At 43.6% G+C, this 18,617-nt stretch overlaps 1 long non-coding RNA gene across 2 annotated transcripts in view; it reads left to right on the forward strand.

Annotated features, from left to right (window-relative positions):
• LOC132366040 (uncharacterized) overlaps positions 1 to 18,617 on the forward strand; it is a 444,928-nt gene that overhangs the window by 144,931 nt on the left and 281,380 nt on the right. For both annotated transcript variants that reach the window (XR_009503341.1, XR_009503340.1), the window contains exon 4: positions 581 to 661. This is a non-coding gene — a long non-coding RNA (uncharacterized LOC132366040). The remainder of the gene's footprint in view (positions 1 to 580; positions 662 to 18,617) is intronic.

Consider the following 18,617-nt stretch of genomic DNA (forward strand, 5'->3'; position numbering starts at 1 on the left):
CTAATGTTATACATTCCATGGGTTTAGACAAATGTATAATGGCATGTATCCACCATTATTATATCATACAAGAATATTTTTATTACCCTAAAAATCCTCTGCTTATTCATCCTTATCCTCCACGTCCCTGCAACCCCTGGAAACCACTGATTATTTTTCCCTCTCTCCATAGTTTTTTGCTTTTTCCAGAATGTCATATAGTTGGAATCATACAGTATGTAGCCTTTATGAATTGGCTTCTTTCCCTTAGTAATATACATTTAAGTTTCCTCCATGCCTCCTCATGGTTTATTAGTTCACTTCTCTTTGGTGCAGAATAACATTCCATTGTCTGGAGGTACCACAGTTACTTATCTATTCACTCACTGATGGAATCTCGGTTGCTTTCACATTTTGGCAGTTATGAATAAAGCTGCTATAAAATCTGTGTGTAAATTTTTGTGTGGACACGTTTTCAGCTCCTTTGGGTAAATAATAAGGAGTGTCATTGCAGGATTGTATGGTAAGGGTATGTTTAGTTTTGTAAGAAACTGCTAAGCTGTCTTACAAAGTAAGCTGTACCATTTTGCATTCCCACCAGCAATGAATAAGAGTTCCTGCTGCTCCACATCCTCACCAGCATTTGGTTTGCCAGCGTTCTGGATTTTGGCCATTCTAACAGGTATGTAGTGATATCATGTTGTTGTTTTACTTTGCATTTCACTGATGACATCTGATGTGAAGTAGCTTTTCATATGCTTATTTGCCATCTGTATATCTTTTTTGGTGAAGTGTCTGTTAAGGTCTTTGGCCCATTTTCAATCTGGTTATTTGTTTTCTTATTGTTGAGTTTTAAGCGTTTTTGTTCTTTGTACTTTTTTGCAAGTATTTTTCTCCCAGTCTGTGGCTTGTCTTATTCTTTTGCCATTGTCATTTTTAAAACAGAACCTTTTAGTTATAACGAGGTCCAGCTAATAAATTATTTCTTTCACGGATTGTTCCTTTGTTGTGGTATCTAAAATGTTATCACCATGCCCAATGCCATCTAGGTTTTCTCCTATGTTCTCTTCTAGGAGTTTTATAGTTCTGTGTTTTACATTTAGGTTTATTCATTTTAGATTCATTTTTTACATGTGGATGTCCAATTGTTCTAGCACCATTTGTTGAAAAGACTATCTTTGCTCCGATGTTTTGAATTTGTTCTTTTGTCAGAGATCAGTTGACTGTATTTATAGGGGTCTAATTCAGGGCTCTCTATTCTGTCCCATTGATCTATTTGTCTATTTTTTCACCAATATCATGCTGTCTGATTACTGTAGCTTTATGGTAAATCTTAGAGTTGCGTAGTCTCAGTCCTCCAACTTGGTTCATCTCTTCCAATATTGTGTTGACTACTGAGTCTTTTCCCTCTCCGTATAAACTTTAGAATCAGTTTGTTGATATCCACAATATAGCTTGTTAGAATTTTAATTTCTGAATGCTTTTGAGGTAGAAATTTCTTTTTTTCACTTAGCAGTTACTCTTTGGAACACAATTTGGAAATGACATCTTATGTAATTTGCTCCTTTTTGGTGCATCTTATATAATTTCCTTATATTTTGTGAATGAACTTTTTCACTGAATCTTCAAGGTTTTTTGTATGTCCCTTTATATGCACCATGTCACTGGGCACATAGTAGGTGCTTAGCAAAACAAGTGTTACTCAACCAATTCATTGGGTTCTTTGTTCTACTTCACAGAGAGAGCACTTTAGCCCAGACTCAGGTGAATTGACCCCACCTTCAGGCAGGCAGTGTAATGTCATGGAGGGAACATTGGATCGAAAACCTCTGTAGTTTACTTTCCTCATTTATAACTTTAGGATTTCAAATAAAAGAGCCCCTACATTATTCACTACCTTTAAATTCTTTGTAATCATGAATTGGGGCATTAAAGTTGGTGAAGTTTTATGATATAAATATGCAAAATAAAGGAAGGGGGTATACCCTTGTGGAAATAAGTGAAGGCTAACCAAATGAGAAAAGCAAAGGCTATTTATTCAGAGCTTGCTAGAATAAGGGAGTTGGCCACCATCACTTGTATTTTGGCAGAGAGTCAAAGTCAAGGAGAGGAGTAGGAGAGCTTTATAGAGGAAAATAGGAAAAGCTACCTGTAATCATCTTTGGAAGCCACTGACATGGGGAAACTGTAGGTAGGATAATGAGAAGCAGGGCATCCTATGTAATTGGCTGGGGTGCAATAATTTGGCTTTTTCTGGTTGGTCCTAGGTTGGAAGCAAGGAGAAACATTAGGGACACTATCAGTTATTAATCAAATCCTGGTCATTTTGGGTTGATTTTTATAGGGGTTATTTTTTGGCTTCCTGGGTTGTTACTAGATACAGCAAGTCTGACCTATAGCAGGCTGCCTTCCTGGGCTGATTACTATAGATAAGCGTTTGGTTTCCTGGGCTGGTTGCTGCAGGTTTTGGGTCAGAGTTCTGTCTTTGTATATGGTCTGGCCATTGCCCATTTGTATATTCAGTCTTTCATCCTCGTTAAATATGTGGGTAAAATTCTCAATTCAACTCAATTCAAAAGTTCTCCAAATCAAGGGAGTGTGTTCAGGATCATGGTTTGTGTTTTTGGTAAAGACGGCAATAGATGAAACTACATATCTTTTCAAAATTTTTTTCTTACAGTTCATCAGCGTTACAAACCATTTGTTGATGGCAATAATTAGCCTTTTCTGATTCTGGGAAAGGCATCCTCTTAAACCTTATAATGGTTGTGAGTTCCCAAAGATATATAGAACATTTGATACCTGTGGTCTCAGAACTCTTGGACACTCTCTCTTGTTCCTGTAGAGGAACTGGAGGTGTATCACAGAATGTTTAACTGCCTGTGCCATCTCTCAGGATATCAATTAAGATTGGACAAGGAATATATATATATATATCTGAATTGCTTTGCTGTACACCAGAAACTAACACAACATTGTAAATCAACTATACTTCGATTAAAAAATTGGACAAGGCTCCATGTCATATTTCTTAGCAATTATGGAACAATTCTCAGGATCTCTGTTTATTTTATTTTATTTTATTTTATTCTATTTTATTTTATTTTATTTTATTTTATTTTATTTTATTTTATTTTATTTTATTTTATATTGTAATAAGAAAGGAAAGAAATCCCTGACCAGGGGTCTACACACTCTGGCCTGTGGCTTGTTTTTATACAGCCCCAGCTAAAACTTTTCTTTTCGTTTTAAAATGGTCTTTAAAAAACAAATAAAAGAAAAAGAAGAATATGTGACAGGGGTTGCAAGTGGCCTACGAAGTCTTAAATATTTACTCTCTGGTCCTTTAGAGAAAACAGTTGCCAAGTCCTGTCTTGGTCAATTAACAGAGAGCCTGGGCCAGGTTTTAGAAGTAGGACCCTTGTCATTTTCAGTGTACGGTGGGGGGCTCTTGAGGGAGGGGGCGCTGCCTGACATGTCCATACAGTAGCTGTGACACCTGTCTTAATTGTCAGCCTGGACAAGGGCGGGGAGCATCTGGAGGTGCTCTCAGAGGATCTGACGTTACCTGGCTCCCAGGAACTGTAGACCTGAGTGTTTCGCTTTGTTTTTTTAAACTATTGTGTCTCCTCCCATGTGACTGCTCCCTGGGCTGGTCCTGCTGCTTTTTCCAGTCTAGCCTGTGCCATGGCTGGAGGACAGTCAGTATTTTTAAGACTTCAAGGTCTTAATGATTTGAAGCAAACAAATAGACAAACAACAAAATTTGCATCAAAGCAAGACACTGGAAACACTCCAATGTGTGGCGTGGCAAAATGTGGCAAACTGTGATTGCCACAAGGAATTATAATTCTGGGGTATGTTTTTCTTCTTTAAGTTTTCCTATACTTTCACATTTTTCTACCAGAAGCATGTATGGTTTTAAAATCAGATTAAAAAAGAATAGTTTGACCTAACAGTACTCTGGTATATTCCAGTCAGAAGAAACACATATACATTTGCACTCAAATGTCTTTCTGGGAGCAGATGGAAAGTGAATCCATCTGTCAAGATGTGATTTGGATCAAATTGTCAGAGTTACCAAAAACTGGCAAAAAATGAACAAAAATGATATTAGGTAGCCTTGAATTATTCTGGTAACTGCTTTCATTCTCACTTTACTTTGTAGGCAAAGATATCTTTTTCTTGTTTTAAATGTTTGGATGATGGAGCCACTAAGAACGATAGTTGTCCTAACCCTTAATATATTTATTTCTCAAAACATGAAACTCAAATAGAAATAAAACCTTGAATGTATGTGAAACTCGCTGATGTCTTCGTTTTTCCATAAGACAAATCCATTGCCTTCCATATTTATTTTTATTGCATTATAAATCGATGCGGAACAATATAATCCCAGAAGCCTAAATATCAGGAAGACAAGGAGACTTGGTCACAACTTGTTGGAAACTCTCTGAAATACATGTTTATTCTGAGCCACAAAAGTACAGTACATCAGCATCTTTTTAATAATGGAGAACAGTGTCTTCTCTAATAGGTGGCCTGGGGGTTGGTGATATGGAGAGGCTGCACCTTCTCAGGGCATTGTCACTACTTTATCTTCACAGTTCTTGCTTTTGTTGGTATTTGTTCCTCTTCCCTCCCTGGGCCATTGTTAGAAGTGTGAGTGATCAGAACAGATCAGTCTGCATTTACCATCTATATTTCTGTTCCCAATCTATTTTCCCTTCATCAGGCCTCCCCCAGCATCATGGGCTTCTCTCTGCCAGAGCCACTAGAACTCATCCCTCACTTGCCCGGTTTACTCATTAGACTGTAAGCTCTTTGCGGGCAGGGACCATGCCTTATTCTTCTTGTTCTGAGCAGCCAACGTGGAGCCTAGAATATAGGCTTAGGTAAATTCTCTTAGATGAGTAGGTAAAGCAAAACCAAATTAATTAATAACATAAAATACTCACTCTGTTTTAAGCACTAAGTGCTTTGCCTATATGCAGTCCTCCTAAAAAATAACCTAATAGCTCCATTATTATCTGCACTTACAAGTACATGAGATGGAGGTGCAGTGGTGATCGTAGACCTTCTGGCTTTAGAGCAGAAGCTGTTGAAAACTGTTTCTCCTTACACTTTCCTCCTAGACACACTGGAGTGATGATGCTGAAAATTCCCCATGAATGCCCCTCACCCCAACCAGGGCAAGAGAGGGCAACGTTTGAGCACAGGTGTGAGTCTAGAGAGATCTTCCCGAAATCACCTTGACTGGACTACTCATTTCTTAGCCTAGTTAGTGCATAAGGGTGCCTGGCATCCGTCCAGGCCCTTGGCCATCAAGCCAGGCTGGTCTACCCGCATACCCTGTGATCAGGCCCATACACACAGGCTGCTGGCATTTCGGCCTTCTTTGGTCATTTGTCTTGAACCCTATTACTTCTGCTTTACCTGTGATCTCTCTCTCTCTGCTTTCTTCCAGTGTCTACTTGGCTGCCCTCTGGCCCTCCTGACTTTGTTTTCAGCTCCAGCTGCTCCAGCTCTTTTGATTTTTGCATTGGTCCTTGGCTTCCCGGGCTGAGCCGGACTGCACAGAGCCAGCACTCACCCTGAGTTCTTCTGTCCCTGGCGGCTTCTGGAAAAAAGTCCTGCTTGACCAAACTCCAACCTGCAGTGCTGACGTGGCCCCTAAGGCAGGGACGGAATTCCCCCAATTCTTGGTTCCCCCCAGACTCCCGTTCACCCTTGTCTGAGGGACTTCTCACACCAGAGTCCCACTGCCCAAGGAGACTTCTCACCCTCACCCTCCACCATTCTGACTCCGGCTCATTCTTTGGGCCTCAGTTTGATGTCACTCCCCTTGGGAAGCCCTCACTACTACATCCCCCCAACCCTGGCCTGAATCACGTAGGAGTCTTTTCTCCTTTCTCCTTTGTCACCCAGTATGTGTCCATCACCAGCATAATAGCTGATGTGCTCACCTGTGCAGGCATGGTTTCAAGAACTTTACAAGAATTAACTCAGCTGATCCTCCGCAACAACCCCGAGATGAATACCATTTAAACATTAAAAAAAAAATTCTTTATACACTTTTAAAGGTTATATTCCATTTATAGTTTTTATAAAATATTGGCTCTATTCCCCGTGTTGTACAATACATCCTTGTAGCCGTTCTTACAGCCAATAATTTGGACCTCCCACTCCCCCTCCCCAAGCCCTGCCACTTGTAATCACTAGTTTGTTTTCCATATCTGTGAGTCTGCTTCATTTTTATCTCTGTTTTACAGGTGAGGGAAGTTAAAGAACATGTGTAAGGCTGCACAGATAATTAGGTGTAGTCAGGTTTTGAACCCAGGCTGTTTGGCTCTGGAGCTCCTTGGTGTACCTAGTTTTACCTTCCTCTTGTGTGTGGCATTTCTCACGCCACATCACACTGTCTGGTCACCCCTCTGTTTTATTCATAGCAGCATCCTAGCATGAAGTGCAAATCCTGACAAAAATTAAGCTCAATTAATACTTTTTGTGCAATGCATGCCTGAATTCTAGTTGTAGATATTTTATGTCTCACAAATTCAAATAATACATTCCTGATTCTTGATCTGGTAAGATCAAGTGTGACAGAAAAACAAGGATGGCCAGCCGACTGGTATGTGGTCTTTGGGTCCTTTAACGATTTCTGTGTTAATCAGTCTTATTCGATATGAACAATTGGAGCCAAAAGGAAAGTGATGTCTGTCTCAGGTCCCGCATTTTACACAGTTGGAGATGGGCGCTGGAGCATTTAAGTGACTTGTCCAAGGTCATGCATGGAGCCGGTGACAAACAGGATGCCAGGTCGGCTGATTTCCAGTCCTGTGTCCTTTCTGTACACCTGGTCAAACAGAAACTAGTGTCACATGAAGGCATGCAAGTAAAACAAACACCAAGTGCACAACTGGTTTGATTCTGACTCCAAACAGCACAAAGGGACGCAAGGCTCCAGTGCTCCCTGGGATTGTGATCAGCCCAGAGTAAACACAGGGCATCTGATAGGGAAGCACATTTGGCCCAGAAAGGGTCCAGACGCCACAAAGCTTTAAGAGTGTTTTGCTTACAGCTTGGTCTTTATTGCTGTGTGACCTTGCATACATTCTTTTGCTTCTCTGGTCTCCAGAGTAGTATGATAAGGTGTTATGAACTGAATGTATGTGTCCCCCTCAGATGCAGTGTTGAAGTCCTAACCCAGAATGTGCTGACATTTGGAGTGGGTCTTGGGAGGTAATTAGGTTTATGAGGTCATGAGCGAAGAGCCCCTGTGATGGGATTAGTGTCCTTGTATAAAAAGGAAAAGAGACAAGAGTCCTCGCTCTTTCTCTCTCTCTCTCCCCACTGTGTGGGAACACACTGAGAAGGCAGCCATCTGTAAGCCAGAAGTCGCCTCTCACCAGGAACAGAATCTGGCACCTTGATTTTGGACTTCTAGCCTCTAGAACTGTGAGAAATAATGTCTGTTGCTCAAGACCCTCAGTCTCTGGAATTTTGTTACAGCAGCCTGAGCTGATTAAGATGAAGGGTTTTATGAGCTTGATCTTGAAGGCTCCTTCTGGCTCTGCAGTTCTAGCATTCTTTCTCAAGGTCGCCTCTGTTGCTGGCTGTGTTCCTTCCTGCCACTCTGCTGTCCCCTAAGCCACTCCTCCTCTCTGGTATGTTTTCTCCAACTCCTCGCCATTAATCAAAATCATCTGCCAACTTAAAGGTTGAGCACAAGTCTTAGCTTACAGGTGTGAAGAAAAAGCAGTGCCTTTGGGTCAAATCCAGATACTTCTCTTCAATTTATGTGAACTTTAGCAGTTACCTTCTCTTTGCCTCCACCTTCAAAGTGTAGTTAATAATACTTACAGGATAAGAGTTGTTGTGATGATTAAGTGGAATTAAACATGTAAAATACCCATATAGACTAGTGGTCAGCAACATTTTTCTGTAAAAGGCCATACAGTAAATAATTTACCCTTACAGAGAATGTGGTCTCTCAGCTTTGCCAATTTATGGCGAAAATGGCCATGGGCAATGTGTAAACAAATGAGTGTAGCTGTGTTTCAATAAAACTTTATTTATAAAAACAGGTAGCAAAAAAGTAAAAAAATAAAAAACAAAAAACAGCAGACTGGATTTGCACCCCCTACCTGCAGCTGCCATGCTTTGCTGTTCTATGTAGTGATTATGATTCTTATCACTTTTTTGTTTAAACAAGCTTTAGGTTGTTTTGTACCATCTCTGTCTTTCTCTGGGGCCCTTCTTTCCCTCCCTGCCTTACCCTTCTTTCCCAGATAATGGGTACCTTGACAGCAAGAATAGATGTTCTCATTGGTGTCTCTTCACCCAGATTTCCAAGCACAAGCACTAATAAATGTGCTGTGTTTGTTGAAATGGAATGAAAAGGAGTCCCCCCTTCATTCCAGGCCTGGAATCCAGTGTCTGAGGGCCCCCAAATGCAGCAGTGTGGGCCCGGCGCCACGGGAGAAGAAAGCCTTTCTCAGGACCTAGGGGGCCTGCAGACTGGGCGGGCTTTGCTTTCTAAAGAGATGCTGTGCTTTGACTTCAGTGAGAGGCCTCAGCCGGTGCACTGGGGAGGTGGCCGCGGCGGAGCTGGTGCGGGAGTGCACTGCAGAGGTTTCCTGTCCTGCCGGCCGCGCCTCGGCCTCTGCTGATAGGGGACCCATTGTTCCTTGTCAGTTGTGTGGAGCACAGGGTGTTGGGGACGATGGGCAGGGTGGGGAGCAGCCACTCATTTCACAGAGCTTAGCTCAATGAAAACAGAAAGATAAAGGGCCAGGAGAGGAGGAAGAAAGTGCCCGCCACACTAACGTGCCAGCTCAGAAATTGAAGTGACCTGCCGGGCAAGCATTCTCAGAGCAAGGGTGACATTTGCTGAGAGTCGCTCTGAGCTTGGAATGGGAACTGGGCTCTTAGATGTTGGTAATTGGAACGCACAGAGATTCAGTAACCCATCTGGCAGTTATTCTACTAATCTCAGTATCCTGGCCAGGGGCCAGGCAGGAACAAAATCGCGTTCTTTTCTCTTAATCCCCAGTGCAGTTCCAGCGCACCCGGCAGGTCTCAGCTCTGCAGGATTTGTCAGTGCTACTCTGCTTGGCTCCACGGCTCAGGGAAGCCCCTTGAAATGCCACTGGCTGCCCCAGGGTCTTGGACATAGCCAGACACCAGGAGGGCCCAGGGATAAGTGTGGGTGATGGAAGACTCTGGCTCTCAGAGTCATTTGGGCTGAGGCCGAATCCTGGCTCTACACAGGCAAGAGAAAGAACTTCAACCTCCTTCAGCTGAGAAATGATTTCTAGGGACTGACTTTTTAGATTCACATTTCAACTCTGTCACCAGCTCTGTGATTTGGACACTTTACTTAATGTTCTGGGCTTCAGTTTCCTCCTGTGTAATATGGGAGCAATATGGTGCCTCCTCAAAGTGTTGTTATGAGCATCAAACGAGCCAAAGAGCACACACACACACACACACGAAGAGGGCCTTGCCCATAGTGGGCATTTGTAGGGGGTCATGACTTTGGTTACTATTTCCTCACCCATAAATGGGGATAACGACAACCACTTCTTAGGGTCCTTGTAAGATGAGGTGAGATCCTGAACTTGAAGTCTCATCCCTGGTGCATGGGAGGTCGTCAGTGAACGTTGGTAACTTTGTGGATCCCATCACTGCAGATTCATTGCATAGCATGAGGCTACTCCTCAAGAGTCCAGGACTGTAGACCCAGCTCTGCCACCAATTAGCTGTGTGACCTCAGTCTGGTTACTGCCCCTCTCTGTCCTTGGATGTCCTTAGTCTAAGATGAGGGTGTCAGACTGGATTCGTTCTTTCTGCTCTAATATTGCAGGCTTCACAGAAGGCTGGGGAAACTTACCATGGATGACCATCTTGTAGAGATTTGCCTTTTGCACTAGCTCGATGTAGATGGTAGAGGTCACAGGCAGGACATTCCCGTGTGTGACAACTGGTGAAACATGACAAGGCAGGGGCTCCCTGTGCAACCCACTAAGCTTTCTTCCAAAGAAGAACGCGGCTTCCTCAACCCTTAGCGGCCCCTGGACTCATCATCATCATCATCCATCATCATCATAATAGTAGTAAACATGTATTAACTTCTTCACACATATTAATTCATTTGACCCTCACAGGTACCTATGAGGCAGATGCCATTATTAACCCTGTGCTGCAGATGAGGAAACAGGACACAGAGAAAGTAACACGGCCACAGTCACATGGCCACTAAGTGGAAATGGGCTTTGATCACAATGGTTAGAGTTCTGAGGCTGCCTCTTAGCCACAGGACTTACCTAGCAAGCCACGTAAACGATCGGGCTGCAGGCTGCAAGACCTCCAGTGAAGCAGGGCAAACACTGGTCCAGAGGGCAGACAGGCTGAGTTCATCTGGAGCCCATCCCACACCTGCTGGAGGCCAAGGGCAGATGGCACCTCTTCTCTGGGTCATGGCTGCCCAGCCTGTTTGGAGCTCGGGAGGTTCAAGTGAGAACACTGCCTTCAGCCAGGCCTGGGAGAGGGGGAAGAGGGGTGCCCTGTTGAAAGGGCACACCTGATTGTCACCAGCCTCTTTTCTGGCATTCTCATGCAGGCAATGATATGCGTTATTATTGGCACAGGATGGTATGTGGGTATGAAGAGGCAGGTCATTTCCAAGAAAAGATGTTGAGGCACCTTAAGTGCACGAAGACATGGAACTGAGAATCAGAGACCCCATAGACCTTCCATATTGTTTGGCTCTGTGTCCTAAGAAAAACTACATTTTAGTATGACATGAGCCTTTGGGTGCTTTGGCCACTCAACCTCCTTGGACATGTCTAAGGTAAACCTCCCTGAGGCTCTCTGGAGAAGAAAAGCAAGAGTGCATTTATATGATGTCCAAAGAATACCCAGAATGTGGCCCCATTGCTTCCATGTCTGCTCCAGACCCCTCAGAAGCCCCTATCATGTCATCAAGACAACTCACTGAGCACTTAACCTTTGGCTTAATAGAGTGTTTCCATTTTACAGATGAGGAAGCTGAGGCTCAGACATAAGTCACCTGATCACGGGCACACAGGCTGTGGCAGTTTGAACTCTGACTGCTCTGATCCCAAACCTCTGCCCTTAACTGCTCCTCTCTACTGGCCTATGGAGGAAAGTCTCTACCTTTTGGCTGAACACACGTGTTTCATGTCTTCCCCTGTCACTCATTCTCACTCATGTCACACTGAGGCCACAAGAAATTCTTGCTGCTCCCAGACACTCTGTGTCCTCTATGATCCCTGCCTTGCCTCGGCCATGGCTGTGCATCTGCCAGGATTTCCCTTCACAATTTTCTACTCATCCACTGACATCATGTGTCACTGTCATAGGGAAGTGTTTTAAATTATTTATTCACAGAGTACTGAACAGCTTCCAGTCTACTCTTCCTGAATCCATCTTCATCTATCCAATCTTTTCTTCACACTTCTGCCCCAAAGACCTTTCTAGATTATAAATCTGATCCCACCTTTAGTAGCTCCCTATTGTTGTTGAGATGCCCGGCATATGGGCCAGTTCTGGTTGTCTCTTGCCTACCCCTCTCTTGAATCCTACCCACCAGCCCCCCTCTCACACTTGGTTCAATTCCTTGGTGACTGCTCCCTTTCTCACCTCCTTCCCTTCTGTCTCAGTCAGCTCAGGCTGCTGTAACAAAATGCCATAGACTGGGTGGCTTAAACAACAGACATTTATTTTCTCTCAGTTCTGGAGGTTGGAAGTCCAAGAGCAGGGTGTTAACATGGTTGGATAGTGGTTACAGCTTTATTTCTGGTTTACAGATGGCCACCTTCTGGCTGTGTCCTGACACAGCAGAGAGGCAGGGGGAGGTGGGAGAGAGAGAAAGAAAGAGCTGTAGTCTCTCTTCCTCTCCTTATAAGGGCACTAATCTCACCATGGGGCCCTCACCCTCATGACTTTATCTAAAAACCTAATTACCTCCCAAAGGCCCCACCTCAAAATACCAACACTTTGCAGGTTAGGGTTTCAACATACTAATCTGGTGGGGGGGGGCAGTAGGGTGGAGTGGGGTGGTGGTGATCTAAACATTCAGTCCATAGCACCTTATCACATGCTTCTCTGTCTTCCTGGAAGCCTCTCTACCACTTCTTCATTCTTGCAATCTTGGTTTAAACCATCTCTTTCCCAGGGAGATTTCCCTGTCTCCTAAACCAGGATAGATCTCTGTACGTGCTCCTATAGCTCCCTTCATAAAACCCTCCACTCTATGCTGCTTGTTATGGTCTCTCGTCTCTGAAAGAGAGCTTCACTAGGGCAGGTAGCCTGGCCACTATGTGCAGAGCTCCTGGTACATAGCAGGTGCTCCATGAATACTAGTTTGATGGATGAATGAATGAGTGCAGTGGTTCACCAAGATCATTTCAAGAGTTAAATCTGGGGCCTTGGGATTCTAAATTCCCCATCCCAAACCATTTCTCTGACTCAGCTTGGTCCTGGACTCTGCTGGCAGGCTCATTTCCTAGCCCAGATTACTTTCTCTAGTTACTCTCACCTTTATACCATATTAAAAACAGTATGAAATGGTGCTCTCTATCTTGTTTGCACCTTTCAAATCATAGGCTTTTATACTTGTCATATTTTGTCTAACCAAGTTGTGCATTTTAGTTCATTTAATTTTTATCTCTTAAATAAATCTCTTTATACTTTGGATCCTCTCCAATTTTCATAGGGTTTTTTTTTTTTTCCTTCTCCCATTTCCTTAATACTTAAAAAAAAAAAAAACCCTTAAATTTAAAAGCAGTGCCTTAAAAATACAATTCATTTGAAGTCCATGGACAATTATTAAGCCTGGTAGCTATGATAGAAGGATGAGCAAGGCATGGTCCCAGTCTTCAGGGAGTGTACAGTCTTGTATCTCTGAATTCTGCCTGACTCCAGGCTGTAAAGAAAACATGCTGGGGTATTTCTTGGCACTGGACATCACACAGGATGCTAGCAGCTTGTCTCTAGCCCAGTGTGCTTGGGTAACATCTCTTAGAATCATCCTGTTCACTCCTATCCCTTATGCAGACCTACAATTGCAGGTCTACACTCCTTAGTGGACATTCAGGAGAGCCTGAGATCCCTGGCCTCCTACTTCTCAGAGAGAAAATCAAACCATAATCTTGAGTCAAAAGGCCTGATTTGGGGGTTAAGTAGAAAGTCACTTACTTTGAGTTAGGCTGTCCAGGGTTTGAATCCTGACCATACTTCTTATTAACTTTGTATCCTTGGGTAGGATTTATCAAGCCCCTTGTTCTTCTCATCTGTAAAATGGGGATAATAATAACTACCTCACGGTGTTCTTGTGAGAATAAAGTGATGGGACAAGTAAAATGTTTCTGGCACATGGCAAGGACTCAGCAAATGTTTTTTCCCATCCCAAACCCATGGAGTGACATTTTAGCTGCGACCTGTCTTTCACAGTTTTGCTGTCACTTTGTTAGTGGCCTTGTAAGTGAGCTGTCTTCTAAAGTCTAGGTTATACCATGGCTTCTATGAGGGTTGGACAGGTTAAGTCATTGACTCTTAGACACACAACTAGTATGGGTATAACCAGAAGTGAGGTATATTGGAAACTGTTTTATACCTGACTAAGTGTGAAAGATATATTCAGGTGTGTTCTAACCACTTTAGAAAATGCCTTGGTTATACTGACCAGGATAAAAGCAAAAAGATTTTCAATCGCCATAGATACATCAGGCCCTCCCTCTATCTGTGCACTCAACCATTCAACTAGGCTTTATTGAGCTCCTACTATGTGCCAAACATGGTGCTAGTGAATAATAGATGTAAATCCTGCCCAGTGTGTGTGTGTGAGTATGTATATGTGCTTAATGTGTAGGTGATACACAGTGGCACAGGCTATGATGGAAATAGTGGAGGAGTTATGGGGTGGACGGCAAAGGGAGGGGCAGCTGACACCATTTAGGGGGTTGGGAAGATTGCCTACTGAAGATGATCTGATCTGATAGACACATTCCTATTTACAGTGGTTCTGGATCAATAAGAGTAGGTTCTGATCAAGGACGTGGACCTGGTTCCTGGAGGTTATGGTTAGGCCGTGCATTAACTCTTTTGTTGCTGGCTCCCAGGAGCCTTGGGGGATGAGACTGGGAGTGAGGGAGTTGAGCACAGTCATTTGGGGTAGTAGCTATTTGCCAACTATATAGAGGCTGTCTGTATTTTTCTATCCTGCATTTCCTTTCTGCTATCATCTTGCCATTTGTGAGATTTAGAATAAAGTCACCAGGTTCACAAAAATCCTAAATCCCTCACCGGAGATGCTGACCTGAATCTAACTGGTTATATTTTCCCTCTCTTGCTTTTTAAAAGTAGTGTTTTAAGGTTTTCTTTTCCATCAATTGCACAGCTAGTTCTTTAAAGTTTCTTATTAAATGGAATGCTCCGCCCCCAACATCTTTGAGCATCTTAGTCACTGTATCATCCTGCGTTAGTGGATGTCTTGGGGCTTTTTCTTCCATCCCTCATGGAATCATGTCCCGAGACACCTGTAAAACCCTCATCTTGTCTTTTTACCCTCATTGTACATGATCTCAAAGCACTGTGTATTTTCTTCTTAGCCTCTACGTTTTTTGTGAGTAATGCAGGAAGTGCTTATGCCTTCTGCTAATCTCCATGAAGATTTCTGTGCAGGAGGGAGACAGTCCATTCCGGAAAGTGACCAATGAAGAGAATATACGTTGTGGAGTCAGAAGAAACTGAGTTTAAGCACTAAGCCTTTCCTGGTTGGCTATTTGACAGTGGGCTAGTGAATTTCTCAGTACTTTATCTAAAAGCTAGAGATAGAAATTGTGAGACCTTGAGTGAACCAACCCACGTTGGTCCAGGTCCTTCAAGACTCAGAAACCAAGACAAGATTAAACATGCAAAGATTTTATTGGAGGAAATGCCCATGTGAAAGGAAATAGGGAGGGAGTTTGGAAAGGCTGGGAGAGCTTCAGAGGCCAATCTAAGTCTGGACCTGTGAAGGGGAGAGGGGAAAAGGTTGGTTGGAAGCATCCCAGACCACTGTTTAGTCTAAGGGAGGGTTGGCAAAGCTGCTGGGAAGTCCTTGAGCCTAAGTTGGCTAATAAAGGAGTCCCTGAGTCCTGAGTGTCCCAGGAAGGAGTCAGGCTTAGAGCCCCTGCAGCAGCCAGTCATTTGAGGGGCAGCCTGTGAAGGGCATGGTTTTGGCATCAATGTGGTGGATTTCAGGTGCTGCAGCTGGGGTCGAAGGTCAGTTGTGCTCCCAGTTGTAGTTGTAGGAGGTCAGTGAGTATGTCCTCATGGTGCCACAATGCCTCACATAGTTCCTGGCACACAGAGGTGATTGTCTACCACACGAATGAAGTGATATACTATCCCCTAAACTTGGGAGGCAGGGTCCCTCTACATCAAACAGAAGCAGACAAAGCCTCCACATTGGCAAAGTATGAGATGGTCCTGAGTGCAATGAGTGGCACATGGAAGATACATTGGAAGGGGCTCAAGTGTGACAGAAGGAGTGTGCCTGGCTTCAGATTCTGGTCCTACTATATACCTCTGGGAAAATGTTTAAAAATATTTTCACCTACTACTGAGAGCTGATAAAAGGATAAAACAAGACATCAAGACATCAGTGCCAGACACTGGGTGTGTGACTCCCTGGTCCTCTTTCTGTACCGGCTCCTCTTTACTCCCAGTCATCTTCATTTGCTTAGATAATGAATTTATCAGAGCACCTGTCCTAAGACCCAGACTTAGGGTTTGTGTACTACATACCTAATCTTGGAAGTAGTATTTATTTACCCTTTCAGAGAATGTGACTGCAAGAGGCAAGTTTATTTATGAGGTAGAGATCTTGGGGTTTCAGAAGCTAGGGGTGGTCAGTAGGCAAGGAAGGGGCACCTGGAATGTATCAAATCTTTGTCTTTTCTTCTAACTTGTCACAGGGTCCCTCTTAGATATAGTGCCCCATTTAATAGGGTTCTTTAACTGGGGACCTAGCAGCTTCTTTCTACTTTCCATCCACTCATTTATACAGCACATTTTTGAGTTGAATGTTGAGATGGGGAAGATACTTTAATAGAGTGTCTTAGTTTGGATTCTTCCAAAAGCCAACCACAGCACTTGGACTTGGGAGATAAGCCCAGTAAGCAATGTAAACAAGTGGGGAAGTGAGTCAGGGAAGGAAAGGAGCTCAGTGAAGTGTACTTCATCTTTAGCAGGGCTCAGCAAACTTCTTCTGTAAGGGACCAGAGAGTATTTTAGGGTTTGTGGGCCATATGGCTCTGTTACAATTAGTCAACTCAGCTCCTGTAGCCTGAAGGCAGTCATAGGCAATGTGTAAATAAAAGGACATGGCTGTACTTCAATAAAATGTTATTTATAAAAACAGGTGTCACGTTGAATTGGGGTCATGAGCCATGGTTTGCTGACCCTTGATCTAGAAGGTCCTGCCAACTGGGGCTCAATCACATTAGGGACCCACTGCAAACATACCTCCTCAGATCTGTTCTACTGAGAAGAAAAGAACTGGCATATTTCTCTGTCAAATCCCTTCCCTCAGTGTTTGGAGGGTTGCTTCCTTGTTCCCCCTGGTTAACCCCAAGTCCATGCAGCCCCAGGAGTGCTGGGGATGTTCTGTGGCCAGAAAACACCCTCAGGTGTCAGAGAGGCCTAGGACCCCCTCAGTGTGCACTGAACTGTCTGTAGGTGACCTCAAGGATGGACCAAGGCAACACGCGTGAGGCACAAATAGCACCTATTACACAGAGCAGCTTTCTGCCTGGTGATGGGATAAAGCATGAACCTCTAGGAAGTGAAATCACATTTCATGTGGTCCAGAAGGCCCTGGCTAACTGTTAGAGAAATGCTGCTAGGCACAGAGAAGAATCACCAGGAGACTGTGTAGGAGTTCTCGGATTACACAAGTACAATATTAGCTAATATTTATTAAACACTTACTATGGAACAAGTACTGTGCTAAGCACTTTAGATGTATTAGCTCTTTGAGGTATGTGCTATTTTAGTCTCGTCTTATAGGTAGATAAATTGAGGCCTAGAGAACTTACATGATTTGCTCAAGGTTGCACAGCTAATAAGGGGGGAAGCAGGCTTGTGAACCCCAACATTTTATCTCGAGGACTCATTGTCAAAGATGGATCCAGGAACGCTGTTGAAACACTGGCTATATTGGCTTATTGGGCTGCCACAATCACAGACTGCGTGGCTTAAGACAACAGAAATTTATTCTCTTACAGTTCTGAAGGTTAGACATCAAGGTGTCAGCAGGGCCGTGCTCCCTCCAAAGGCTCTCGGGAAGATTACTTCCTTGCCTTGTCCTAGCTTCTGGTAGTAGCCATCAATTCTTGGTGTTCTTTGGCTTCTAGACAGATCACTCCAATCTCTGCCTCCACCTTCACAAGGTGTGTCTCTGTTTCTCTTCTCTTAAGGACACCAGTTACATCGGATTAAGGCCCACCTAATCCTGTATGACCTCATCTTAACTTAGTTACATCTGCAAAGACCCAATTTCCAAAGGTCACATCCACATGTACCAGGGCTTAGAACTCAAGCATGTATTTTTGAGGGACACAATGCAACCCATAACACTGAGCCAGGCACTGTGCTAGAAGCAGGGATGCAGAGATGAAGGAGTCATAGTTCTGCTTTGGCGCCAATGCAGTCTAAGGGGTTAATGGGATGATTCGGAAAAATGAACAGGTAAAGAGCATATCATGCAATCAGATTTAGAGTAGTTGCATTTGCAAAATGCATCTCCTTCCAGTAATCTGTTTGCTTCCCTTAATTTTCATATTTAACTTTGTTTTATTTTCTTCCATCATTTATTGATTCCTGAGGTTGGTTACACATTAGTGAACTGAAGTTACAATTCAAACTGGTGACAATTGCCACTTCCAGGCAAATACAACTCCTCAGGGCCTCAGTTTCCTCATCTGTGAAAGAATCAGTTGGACACACTATTGGTTCTTAACTCCAGTAACACACCAGAATCACTTGGGGAGAATTCAAAAAACTACTAGTGACAGCTGGGTCCACCCTTAGGGATTCCAGTTCAGTTGTTCTGTACTGGGACCTGAGCGTCAATATCTTTTAAAATCTCCCTAGATTATTCTAATATGCAGCCAGGCCAAAGACTACAGACCTTCAAGGTCATTGGGACCTACCTGCTCTGCCAGTCTTGGGTTTTCATCAGTTATGTGCTTTCCCTCCCAGGTTAAACGTGTGCCAGTGGCTTCTGCCAGAGCTGAGTTCAAGCAGGACACCAGAGAGATTATCTTCCCATCTGTTAGCCCAATGCTGCTCCTTCCAGAACTTTAACACCCAGACTTCATGAAAGCCTCCAAAGAAGTTGTCCACAATAAAATGCTCTGATGGGCGGGAGTTGGGGAGGGACCACCAGCAGGTCCAGAGAACAGATGCTGAGATATCAGCAATTGTGAATTAGGTGTTAATTGTGAACTGGTATTGCTGGCCCTTTGATGGGAGAAGCTTTAGTGACCATACAGATTACTCAGGCCAGCACTCTTCCTCCTTTCCTGGGTTTAGGAATCCAGGTGGTAGAAGAGCTTGGGAGAAAA

This window comes from Balaenoptera ricei, chromosome 5 (assembly GCF_028023285.1).
Source record: "Balaenoptera ricei isolate mBalRic1 chromosome 5, mBalRic1.hap2, whole genome shotgun sequence".
In the NCBI taxonomy this organism is placed as follows: domain Eukaryota; kingdom Metazoa; phylum Chordata; class Mammalia; order Artiodactyla; family Balaenopteridae; genus Balaenoptera; species Balaenoptera ricei.